Source organism: Hippocampus bargibanti, unplaced genomic scaffold, assembly GCF_051943395.1.
Source record: "Hippocampus bargibanti isolate YZ-2025 unplaced genomic scaffold, ASM5194339v1 Contig00129, whole genome shotgun sequence".
NCBI classification, from domain to species: domain Eukaryota; kingdom Metazoa; phylum Chordata; class Actinopteri; order Syngnathiformes; family Syngnathidae; genus Hippocampus; species Hippocampus bargibanti.
Window position 1 is genome coordinate 67,081 of NW_028296971.1, and position 13,879 is coordinate 80,959.

A 13,879-nucleotide genomic window follows, 5' to 3' on the forward strand; every position below is an offset into this window, starting at 1 on the left:
CCACCGTTCAAATCTGCTCGGCTCTTACCACAGACAAGTGGCATCCTCCGGTTGACTTGTCACATCTTAAAGAGGAAGAACAGGGGATTGCCAGAGACATGTTGTATGAAGAGTCAGATGTCTTTGCAAGAGGTGATGCTGATATAGGTTGCATTCCAAACCTGCAACTCAAGATCCAACTCACTGACAACACGCCGGTGCAAAAGCGTTACAATGCCATTCCATAACCCCTTTATCAAGAGGTCAAAGACTATGTGCAAAACCTACTTCACCATGGTTGGATAAGAAAATGCACTTCAGCATACTCATCTCCTGTCGTCTGTGTTAGAAAAAAAAGATAAAAGCTTGCGCCTGTGCGTTGACTTTAGGGAGCTAAATTGCAAAACTGTCCCTGATCGTCATCCACTCCCACGCATTCAAGAGCTGCTAGATAACCTGGGGGGCTACTCTTGGTTCTCAATACTCGACCAAGGCAACGCTTACCACCAGGGCTTTGTTGATGACAGTTCCAGGCATGTAACGGCTTTCAGCACCCCTTGGGGGTTGTACGAGTGGCTCCGCCTCCCGTTTGGCCTAACTTATGCGCCAGCAGCCTTTCAAAGATGTATGGAAGACGTTCTTGATGGCCTGAGGGACGAATGCTGCTTTCCTTATCTGGATGACGTGCTCTGCCTTTCTAAATCATTTCATGAACTCGTAGAGGACCTGAGGAAAGTGCTTCACCGCCTGCGGGAGCATGGCATAGATTCAGCCTTTTGTTTAGCTGTGAGGATCATATTGCGCTTTTTACTGCCTTAAACGCATTTTCAGAGCAAGAGAAACACGTTTTCTGAATTTAATGTTTTCTTCATGGTTTGAAGTTTTTTGATGAAATTAGTGTCTGAATAGGCTGCACAGTGCTATTCTGATACGTATACAAGCGAAAACATGAAGACTACGCCTTTTGTTTAGCTCTGGGATCATATGAACTTTTTATTGCCTTAAACGCATTTTCAGAGCAAGAGAAACACGTTTTCTGAAGTAAATGTTTTCTTCATGTTTTTTTGTTTTATAATGAAATGTGTGTGTATTTAGGCTGCCTAGTGCTAATATGACACTTATTCAAGTGAAAACATGAATATATAGCCTTCTGTTTAGCTGTGATGATCATGTGAACTTTTTATTGCCTTAAACGCATTTTCAGAGCAAGAGAAACACGTTTTCTGAACAAAATATTTTCGGCATTTAATATTAATGATTTAGGCTGCGGAGGGCTAATTTGACACTTGTACAAGTGAAAACATGAAGATTAAGCCTTTTGTTTAGCTCTGGGGATCATATGAACTTTATATTGGCTTAAACGCATTTTCAGAGCAAGAGAAACACGTTTTCTGAACAAAATATTTTCTGCATTGTTTAAACTTTTATGATGTATCTATTTAGGCTGCAGAGGGCTAATTTGACACTTATACAAGTGAAAACATGATTCAGCCTTTTTTTTTTAGCTCTGGGGATCATATGAACTTTTTATTGCCTTAAACACATTTTCAGAGCAAGAGAAACACGTTTTCTGAAGTAAATGTTTTCTTCATGGTTTGAAGTTTTTTTATGAAATTAGTGTCTGAATAGGCTGCACAGTGCTAATCTGACATTTATACAAGTGAAAACATGAAGACTAAGCCTTTTGTTTAGCTGTGAGGATCATATTGCGCTTTTTATTGCCTTAAACGCATTTTCAGAGCAAGAGAAACACGTTTTCTGAATTTAATGTTTTCTTCATGGTTTGAAGTTTTTTGATGAAATTAGTGTCTGAATAGGCTGCACAGTGCTAATCTGACATTTATACAAGTGAAAACATGAAGATTAAGGCTTTTGTTTAGCTCTGGGGATCATATGAACTTTTTATTGCCTTAAACGCATTTTCAGAGCAAGAGAAACACGTTTTCTGAACAAAATATTTTCAGCATTGTTTTAATATTAATGATGTATCATTTAGGCTGCAGAGGGCTAATATGACACTTGTACAAGTGAAAACATGAAGATTAAGGCTTTTGTTTAGCTCTGGGGATCATATGAACTTTTTATTGCCTTAAACGCATTTTCAGAGCAAGCGAAACACGTTTTCCGAAGTAAATGTTTTCCTCATGGTTTTATGTTTTATAATGAAATTTGTGTGTATTTAGGCTGCAGAGTGATAATATGACAGTTATATAAGCCAAAACATGAAGATTCAGCCTTTTGTTTAGCTGTGAGGATGATATTGTGCATTTTATTGCCTTAAACGCATTTTCAGAGCAAGAGAAACACGTTTTCTGAATTTAATGTTTTCTTCATGGTTTGAAGTTTTTTGATGAAATTATTGTCTGAATAGGCTGCACAGTGCTAATCTGACACTTATACAAGTGAAAACATGAAGACTAAGCCTTTTGTTTAGCTCTGGGGATAATATGAACTTTTTATTGCCTTAAACGCATTTTCAGAGCAAGAGAAACACGTTTTCTGAACAATATATTGTCTGCATTATATTAATTTTTATGATGTATCTATTTAGGCTGCAGAGGGCTAATTTGACACTTGTACAAGTGAAAACATGAAGATTAAGCCTTTTGTTTAGCTCTGGGGATCATATGAACTTTATATTGGCTTAAACGCATTTTCAGAGCAAGAGAAACACGTTTTCTGAACAAAATATTTTCTGCATTGTTTAAACTTTCATGGTGTATGTATTTAGGCTGCAGAGGGCTAATTTAACACTTATACAAGTCAAAACACGAAGATTCAGCTGTGAGGATCATATGAACTTTTTATTGCCTTAAACGCATTTTCAGAGCAAGAGAAACACGTTTTCAGAACTAAATATTTTCTTCATGGTTTGAGGTTTTATGATAAAATTAGTTTCTAAATTGGCTGCACAGTGCTAATATGACATTTATACAAGTAAAAACATGAAGATTAAGGCTTTTGTTTAACTCTGGAGATCATGTGAACTTTTTATTGCCTTAAACGCATTTTCAGAGCAAGAGAAACGCGTTTTCTGAACAAAATGTTTTCTGCATTGTTTTAACTTTTATGGTGTATGTATTAAGGCTGCAGAGGGCTAATTTGACACTTATACAAGTCAAAACACGAAGATTCAGCCTTTTGTTTAGCTGTGAGGATCATGTGAACTTTTTATTGCCTTAAACGCATTTTCAGAGCAAGAGAAACACTTTTTTCTGAACTAAATATTTTCTTCATGGTTTGAAGTTTTATGATAAAATTAATTTCTAAAGAGGCTGCACAGTGCTAATATGACACTTATACAAGTAAAAACATGAAGATTAAGGCTTTTGTTTAACTCTGGAGATCATGTGAACTTTTTATTGCCTTAAACGCATTTTCAGAGCAAGAGAAACACGTTTTCAGAACTAAATATTTTCTTCATGGTTTGAGGTTTTATGATAAAATTAGTTTCTAAATTGGCTGCACAGTGCTAATATGACATTTATACAAGTAAAAACATGAAGATTAAGGCTTTTGTTTAACTCTGGAGATCATGTGAACTTTTTATTGCCTTAAACGCATTTTCAGAGCAAGAGAAACGCGTTTTCTGAACAAAATGTTTTCTGCATTGTTTTAACTTTTATGGTGTATGTATTAAGGCTGCAGAGGGCTAATTTGACACTTATACAAGTCAAAACACGAAGATTCAGCCTTTTGTTTAGCTGTGAGGATCATGTGAACTTTTTATTGCCTTAAACGCATTTTCAGAGCAAGAGAAACACTTTTTTCTGAACTAAATATTTTCTTCATGGTTTGAAGTTTTATGATAAAATTAATTTCTAAAGAGGCTGCACAGTGCTAATATGACACTTATACAAGTAAAAACATGAAGATTAAGGCTTTTGTTTAACTCTGGAGATCATGTGAACTTTTTATTGCCTTAAACGCATTTTCAGAGCAAGAGAAACGCGTTTTCTGAACAAAATGTTTTCTGCATTGTTTTGACTTTTATGGTGTATGTATTTAGGCTGCAGAGGGCTAATTTGACACTTATACAAGTCAAAACACGAAGATTAAGGCTTTTGTTTAGCTCTGGGGATCATATGAATTTTTTATTGCCTTAAACGCATTTTCAGAGTAAGAGAAACACTTTTTCTGAAGTAAATGTTTTCTTCATGGTTTTAAGTTTTATGATGAAATTTGTGTGTATTTAGGCTGCAGAGCGATAATTTGACACTTATACAAGTGAAAAACATGAAGATTCATCCTTCTGTTTAGCGGTGATGATCATGTGAACTTTTTATTGCCTTAAACGCATTTTCAGAGCAAGAGAAACGCGTTTTCTGAACAAAATGTTTTCTGCAATGTTTTAACTTTTATGGTGTATGTATTTAGGCTGCAGAGTGCTAATCTGACACTTATACAAGTGAAAGACATGAAGATTCAGCCTTCTGTTTAGCTGTGATGATCATATGAACTTTTTATTGCCTTCAACGCATTTTCAGAGCAAGAGAAACACATTTTCTGAACTAAATATTTTCTTCATTGTTTGAAGTTTTATGATGAAATTAGTTTCTAAATAGGCTGCACAGTGCTAATCTGACACTTATACAAGTAAAAACATGAAGATTAAGGCTTTTGTTTAACTCTGGGGATCATGTGAACTTTTTATTGCCTTAAACGCATTTTCGGAGCAAGAGAAACGCGTTTTCTGAACAAAATGTTTTCTGCATGTTTTAACTTTTATGGTGTATGTATTTAGGATGCACAGTGCTAATATGACACTTATACAAGTGAAAACATGAAGATTAAGGCTTTTGTTTAGCTCTGGGGATCATGTGAACTTTTTATTGCCTTAAACGCATTTTCACAGCAAGAGAAACACGTTTTCTGAACTATAATAATAATAATACATTTTATTTCAAGCGCCTTTCAAAACACCCAAGGACACTTTACAATAAAAACAATAGAACACAGCACATAACAATAAAACCATAAGTAAAATGATAAATAATAAAATAGCAGAGAGAATTATACATTGAAAGCAATTTTAAACAAATGGGTTTTGAGATGAGCCTTGAAAATAGGGAGGGAGTCAATATTACGGATGTTGGGTGGGAGTGAATTCCAGAGTTTGGGAGCAGAGCGGCTGAATGCTCTGCATCCCATCGTGGTGAGACGGGCAGAGGGCACATAGAGGTGAAGGGAGGATGAGGATCTGAGGGACCGAGAGGGAACAGAGATTTGAAGCAGGTCAGAAAGATAGGGAGGAGCAAGGTTATGGATGGCTTTGAAAGTAAACAGAAGTATTTTGAATTCGATACGATGTTTAACCGGTAGCCAGTGGAGTTGCTGGAGTACAGGGGTGATGTGGTGAAAGGAGGGGGTTTTGGTGATGATCCGGGCTGAAGAATTTTGGACGAGTTGGAGTTTATGGAGAAATTTCTGATTGACACCGAAGAGAAGTGCGTTGCAATAATCGATGCGGGAGGTGACAAGACTGTGGATAAGGATAGCATCGGAGTGAGGGGTGAGCGAGGGACGGAGACGGTTAATATTACGGAGGTGGAAATAAGCAGACCGAGTAATGTTATTAATATGGGAGTGAAAGGAAAGTGAGCTATCGAGGATGACACCCAGACTCTTGACCTGAGGGGAGGGGGACACGGTAGAACTGTCAATGGTGAGGGAGAAACTGTTAGTTTTGTGGAGGGTGGATTTGGTACCGACAAGAAGAAGTTCAGTTTTTTCACTGTTGAGCTTGAGAAAGTTATGGGAAAGCCAGGATTTAATTTCTGAGAGGCAACAAGAGAGGGATGAAGGTGGAAGAGAAGCGTCGGGTTTGCTGGAGAGGTAGAGTTGGGTGTCATCCGCGAAGCAGTGAAAGTGAATGCCAAACTTACGGAAAATATTGCCAAGAGGAAGTAGGTAGATAATAAAGAGAAGTGGCCCCAGGACAGACCCTTGAGGCACACCAGAGGACACCGGAGAGGACCGTGAGGTGAACGAGTTGATTTGGATGAATTGTGCGCGATCAGAGAGATAGGAGTGAAACCAGCGGAGTGGGATGTGGGTGATGCCTAGGGTGGAAAGTCTGTCGAGAAGGATAGGGTGGGAAATGGTGTCAAAAGCTGAGGTCAGGTCGAGAAGAATGAGGATGGAGAGTGAACCGGCATTGGCTGCCATAAAAAGATCATTCGTGATTTTTATGAGAGCCGATTCAGTACTGTGGCGGGGGCGGAAACCAGACTGGAATTGTTCGTAGAGGTTATTGTGAGTGAGGTGTGAGTGAAGCTGGGAAACAACTGTCTTTTCAAGAATTTTGGCGATGAATGGAAGGTGGGAAATTGGACGTAGGTTATTGAAATCGTTTGGGTCTGAGCCAGGTTTTTTCAAGATTGGAGTGACAGCTGCGGTTTTGAGTGGGATAGGAACAATTCCAGTTGATAATGAGGAGTGAATAATAGTAGAAATAAATGGGAGAAGAGAGGGTAGGCAGGACTTGATAAGGATAGTGGGGAGGGGGTCGAGTTGACAGGAGGAGTTCTTGGATTTAGTGATAATGTCTGAGATTATAGAGGGATGGGGGAGTGCAAAAGCGGAAAAAAGTTTGGAAGGAGTAGAAAGGCTGGGAGAAGGGGGGCGGACAGAGGACCCGAGGTGCTGATGGATTTTGTTGATCTTTTCGCTAAAAAACATCAGCAGAGTGTTGCATGTCTCAGAGGAATAAAAGTGTGAGGGGAGAGAAATAGGAGATTGTGTGATTTTGTGATAGAGGGAAAAGAGGGCCCGTGAGTTACCAGAATTTGAATCAATGAGTCCAGAGTAATAAAGCGATTTTGCGCGTGAGATAGAGTCCTTATAAAGGGTAAGGTGAGTTGCATACATGTCCTTGTGGATAGTGAGCCCGGACTTTCTGTAAAGTCTTTCAAGTTGGCGAGTCTTTGTCTTGATGGAGCGGAGATGGGGGTGGACCAGGGTGCAGGTCGGGTAAATTGAACAGACCGGGACTTTACAGGAGCAAGGGCGTTGAGGGTGTTCGTGAGGTCCGCGTTGTACCGGGAGACAAGTTCATCAGGAGAAGAGTTGTGGTCCAGAGTCAGGGTGGCAATCATCTCAGCAAGGGTGGCAACGTTGATGTCCTTGATGTTGCGATATGTGATGACACGGGGTGGTTTGGGGAGAGAGAGAGTGATGGAAACATTGAATGAAACCAGGAAATGGTCTGTTATAGGGATTTCATCAGCTGTGCAATTCTTAGGGGTAAGGCCAGACATGCAGATGAGGTCCAGGGTGTGGCCTTTTATGTGGGTGGGAAATCTGCGACCCACCTGCACGCAGTTGCATTTAACTTGGCAGTCGACAGTACATAAGTGAGTGGATTATTGTCACTAAACACAGTGAAGAATGGTGCACAGTACAAATAATCACGAAACTTGTCTGTGATCGCCCACTTAAGCGCCAAAAATTCCAACTTGCCCGAGTGTATGTTATTTAATTCTTTAGTTTAATTCTTCTCAGCTGCAGTTAAAGTCCGAGAGCCATAGGCTATCACTCGAAGTTTGCCATTTTGTCTTTGGTACAACACAGCACCTAAACCCCGGTTGGAGGCATCTGTATGAAAGGATGCGCGAAGTCAGGAAAACCTAAAAACTGGTGGTTGAACTAGGCAGTCTATTAGCTGCTCTAACACTGACTGCTGCTCATCACTCCACTCAATACGTGTGTTGGAAGACACACTGTTATGTCTCACTTACCATTTTTTTCTTTGTCTACATAGCAACTCTCAACATTGAGAGGGGCTTTAAGCAAATCATACAAGGGACTAGCAATACAAGAGAAAAATTTGATGTATTGCCTATAATAGCTTAATAGTCCCAAAATGGCTCAAATCTCACCGACAGTGCCTGGCTGCTTGTTTTTCAGGGGTCGCACTCCGGCTGTATCTGCCGGGTCCATTCTGCCCCCCTCAGCAGAGACAATCCTGCCGAAGTACCTCACTTCTGGCTTGAAGAGGTCACACTTTCGGGATTTGAGTTTTATTCCATTTTCTCTGAGACGTCGCAACACTCGCCTGACGTCCTCAACGTGGTTGTCAAACTTCCCGCTGAAAACAAGAATGTCTTCAAGATAGGGGACACATATTTCGTCCCGTAACCCCTCCAGATATTGTTCCATACACCGCTGGAACGCTGCTGGTGCATTCATGAGTCCAAGAGGGATTCGAATCCATTCATAAAGGCCCCAAGGGGTCACGAAGGCGGTCAGGTGTCGGCTCTCTTTGGACATGAACCCCTGATGGTATGCTTTGCCTTGGTCCAGCAGCGAGAAGATGGTGTTACCCCCAAGGTTGTCCACCACGTCCTGTACCCGTGGGATGGGGTGCCGGTCAGGGTGTGTTTTCCGATTCAGCTCTCTGTAGTCAATACATAAGCGCAGTGTACCATATTTTTTCCTGACACAGACGACAGGGGATGAGTAGGGGGAAGTGGACTTTTCCACCCACCCCTGCGCTATCAAGTCCTGTAAATAGTCTTTCACCTCTCTGTACAGTGGCTTTGGGACAGAAATATATGTCTTTGAAACGGGCTCAGTGTCTTTTAACAAAATGTCCATTTGTAGGTTTTCCACAAACCCTATGTCGTCGTCCGATTTTGAAAATGATGCAGATTCCTCTCTCAACATCTGCTGAACAGTCTTTCTTTTATCTTCGTCCAGATGAGAAAGGTCAATAGGGGGGTCCCACTGCTCACTGAGAGGGATGGTGGTATCCTGGACATGGACCTCATTGACAACCGCTGAAGGAAAGTCTCTTAAATATGTTAGCTGGGTAGACAGACCCTACTGACTGCACTGTACCAATAATAGTCTTTACTGGAAACCTAATGTCATGGTTAGTAGGGTTCTGGGCACTAACAACTTTCCTAGGGATAGAACCTGCCTTTACTGAGACAAACGAGTCACAAAACTCGAGGCCATCTGGCCACTGTGGGTTTTCACTTGGCTCAAAAACCAATGTAACATCTTCCTTAAAGGGCTTAGCCTGTACTTTGCATGGAATAAGAAGTGAGCTATGCCTATAGTGAATCTCTCATTTGTTGTTTTTACACGGTACTCATGCGCTTGTCCCACACTAACTGCTTTTGTGAAAGTGGCAGCTTCATTGCGTTTAAGGTGGGGATTAGCTAGTCTAACCGATTTCAAGAGCTTTTCTGTATCCCCTGTTTGTGTCTCATTAGAGAGGTTATCTAACACAAGACGCTCAATGACAATAAACCCTATGATAGGACACTGTTGCTGGTCACCTTTTAGTTCTAAAACTGGTACAAGTAGCCCTGGATCATTCGCACCAAGTTTAAATGGTATCTCAAGCGATCCTACATAAGGCATATCCGTTCCATTAGCTGCCACAATATTGAGAGTATTATCAGGGTCAATAAGCTCATTCACATTTTTCAATGACACGTCAGGTAAGTTCGTTTATTTCCATAACTCATCTACAGCACACACCTGGGACCCCGAGTCCCAGAGTGCTTCAACCCTTTTGTTACCCAAAAAGCACAGAATAAGACATTTATTTCCCACTAACTCCATGACCGAAGGTAATTTGCCACACTGTTTCTTATCTGTACGCTCGAAAAAATGACTGCTTATGTCTCTTCTGAACGGGGCCACATGTGTGGGGCTTACATTCCATTTTCATAGCACCACTGTAACACTGGGACCTATCTGTCTCTGTGGTCACACCATGTCCCACCTTTCTAGTTTAAAGCATGGTTACTGGCTGAGTTCTGTGCTTTGCAGCCTGCCCTGAAATGTTCACTACTTCCACATTTAAAACAGTGCTGACAATATTCTTCACCTGACTGAATACAAGAATAACACCTGGGCTGAGGGCGACGGGGCATGTAGTACTGCTGAGGGGCGAACGGCTGCCCCCCTCATCGTCCTGGGACCTGGTGTTGGGTGGTACTGCTGAAGAGCTGATGGGGAGTGTTGGGTGTAGTAGTGCCTGGCTGGTGGATCTACCTGATATGGTGAAGGTGGAGTGAAAACGACCTGTTCAGGTCCTCCGCTGGTGGGCTGAGAAGTGGCTGTTTATTTCTGAATAATCTCTTTGATCTGGGACACTTCTACCCGCAGCCCCTTTAAAAGCATTATCTCTGACGTCATCTCTTTGATCTCTGAAATGATTTCATTCGGCACAGTAACAGTATTCTGCTTTAAGACTGTCTTCTTCCCAATAGGGGCATCTAACTGGACAGTGTTCACTGTTATCACCTGTGCAGCAGCATTTTTCTTTTTTTCCTGTCTCTCCTTTTCATTTGCACATTCTATGTGGAATTTTTCTAACAGTACTTCATCTGATGTGGTGGTTAGCAGGAGGAAAGTTTGTCACTATTTACATTGTCACTCTGTAACCCTGTCAGAACTGTGTGCAGGAATAAACTCTGGACCAATGTAGGATCATACTTCAAACCTGATTCGGCCTCTTGAGATGCAAAAATAATCCTTTGACGAAGATCCATTGCACGGAGTAGAAAGGTCTGCGGGGTCTCTTTATTAGACTGCACTACCAATGAGAGCTGCTTGTACAATTCAGTGGCTCCTCTCTCCTGATAGAGAGATCGGAGAATCCTTTGTAAAGAAGGTAGGGTGAGGCTTTCTTTCCCTTCGAGGTAGCTTCTCAACCGCAAAACGCATTTTCAGAGCAAGAGAAACACGTTTTCTGAAGTAAATGTTTTCTTCATGGTTTTAAGTTTTATGACTAAATTTGTGTTTATTTAGGCTGCAGAGTGCTAATCTGACATTTATACAAGTGAAAACATGAAGATTCAGCCTTCTGTTTAGCTGTGATGATCATGTGAACTTTTTATTGCCTGAAACGTTGACTTTAGTTGACTGTCATTTAGTGTGACACTCTGCAGCATAAATAGACTCTAATTTCATCATAAAAGTTAAAACAATCAAGAAAACATTTAAAACGTGTTTCTCTTGCTCTGAAAATGAGTTTAAGGCAATAAAAAGTTCATGTGATCCTCACAGATGAACAAAAGGCTAAATCTTCATGTTTTCACTTGTATAAGTGTCAAATTAGCACTCTGAAGCCTGAATAGACTCTAATTTTATCATAAAACTGAAAACCATGAAGAAAATTTTAAGTTCAGAAAACGTGTTTCTCTTGCTCTGAAAATGCGTTTAAGGCAATAAAAAGTTCATATGATCTATGAGCTAAACAAAAGGCTGAATTTTCATGTTTTCACTTAATATAAGTGTCAGATTAGCACTCTGCACCCTAAATGGTATATGGATCGTGATATGTGGAGGAGACTTCAACGTGGTGCTCAACCATGACTTACATACAACAAGCACAAAGAAATCTAGATTACACATAACCAATTACATTAACACACAAATAAAACAACTCGGGATAATAGATGTATGGAGGGACTCACACACGTTGCATAGAGATTACACACATTACTCCCATCCACACACAATCTATGCTAGAATAGACTATTTTGTCATGAAGATCAAAGACAAACACAGAGTGGAAGAATGTAGAATTGGTGTCACAGATTTATCAGACCACAGTGCCGTTTATATGAGAGTGAAATTGAACAGGAGAAGGAAAAACACAACTTGGATTTAACACAGGGTTATTGAATGACAAGGAACTAGTACAGGAACTAAAGGGGATATAATCAAATGTAAGGAAGACAATGACAATGGAGAAGTGAATCCAAATATGGTGTGGGATGCTGAAAGCAGTAAAAAGAGGGAAATGTATAGCACATGCAATACATCGTAAAAAGACAAGAGAAAAATTATATAAAACCTTAACAAGACAATTGAAAGAACTAGAAGACCAACACAAAACAACAAATAATACAGAGATATTCACAAAGAAGACAGAAACCAAAAGGGAAATAAATCGAATGTTATTAACAGAAGTGGAAAAAAGAGCACGTTTTGTAAAAGAGATTTACTATGATGGAGGACTCAAAGCAAATAAAATACTGTCAAGAAGGTTGAGGACCCAACAAGCGCTAAACACAATACACAAGATTCGATGCCCCAAAACCAATACAATATTAAAAGAACCAAAGGAAATAGGATAATCATTTGAGCAATATTATAAAACTGTATATACACAACCGAAGGCGGCAGATGAGGAGAGAATTGCCAAATTCTTGGATGGTGTGAAATTACCATTGATAAGGGAAGAAGACAATGAATTCTTTAACTCTGAGATAACGGAAAAAGAATTGGAGGTGGCGATCAATGGAACAAAAAATGGTAAAGCTGCGGGTAGTGATGGATTCCCCTCAGAGTTCTACAAGATATTTAGACAAGAACAAGGCCCACTTTTGTTATCTTCACTCAGATATACCATGAAGGAGGGTAAAATTCCCCCAACATGGAAAGAGGCAATCGTCTCTATAATACCAAAAGAGGGTAAAAATAAAGAGTTTTGCAGGAGCTTCAGACCAATATCCATACTTAATGTGGACTATAAAATATATACTTCGATTATGTCAAAAAGATATGAGACAGTCATGCCCGATATTATCAATAGAGAACAGACAGGTTTCATTAAAAATAGACAGGCCCAGGATAATATAAGAAAAACTATACACATGGTGGAGGCGATCCACAAGGCGGGAACAAGTGCAATGTTGGTGAGCACGGATGCAGAAAAGGCATTTGATAGTGACCGCTGGGCCTATCTATGCAAAGTCATGGGTAAATTCGGCTTTAACAAAAATTCAATTAGAAATATAGAAACACTATATAATGGGCCAACTGCAAGAGTGAAAGTGAATGGCAGCCTGACAGACCGAATAATACTAGAAAGATCGACAAGACAAGGATGTTGCCTCTCACCAACATTATTCAATATCTTCAATGAACCCCTAGCCCAAGCAATCAGACAGAATCACAACATCAAGGGTGTGGAGAGGAGAGACTCAGAACATAAACTCAGCCTGTTTGCTGATGATCTGATAATATATTTGACACAACCGGAAGATAGCCTCCCGATACTGATGCAACAACGAGAAGAATATGAACACTACTCAGGATATAGACTGAATGTGACTAAAACACAAATCCTAGCACTAAATTACACTCCATCAAAGTCAATTAAGGGAAATTACAAATTAAGGTGGGATGCTGAAAGAGTAAAGTATCTCGGCGTGTACATCACAAAGCACATAGACAAACTGTTTGAATCAAACTATACAAAGATTAACCAAGTCATTAAGGCAGACGTGGGGAGATCGTCAACACCCATCCTAGATTTAAGATCCAGGATTGAAATAGTGAAAATGAATATTCTTTCAAGGTTGCTATATCTACCAGTCGCTACCAATACCCATACCACAAAAACAATTTGTGGAATGGGACAAACTGATCACAAGATTTATCTGGGGAGGTAAGCGAACAAGGATTAGACTGACGACACGACAGTTACCAAAGGAAAAGGGTGGTCGTCCATTTTCCACTGGCACCCTGAAGGTCAACAGTACCAATGGCGGCCATTGTTAACCCGGGCCTCGACCGATCCGGTATGGGATTCATAGGTTTGATTGGCATATTTGATTTGGCAATTATTTTTTTTTTACGTCGGATGCCCTTCCTGACAAAACCCTCTGTATTTATCCGGGCTTGGGACCGGCACAATAAGACACTGGCTTGTGCCCCCTTGTGGCTACGTTGTTTTTGTTAGATTCTGAATAAATTCAATATTTGTTATGATACAATGAAAAACATTGATGTTGTTGAATATACTCAGTTCACATGTAAAGGTACTCAAACGAGAAAAGATAAGAAAACATTTATTTGACTCACAATGGAAACTTTCTTAAACTACAGCAAGAAAAATTATGAAAGAAGTAGAAAACCAAAAAGTATA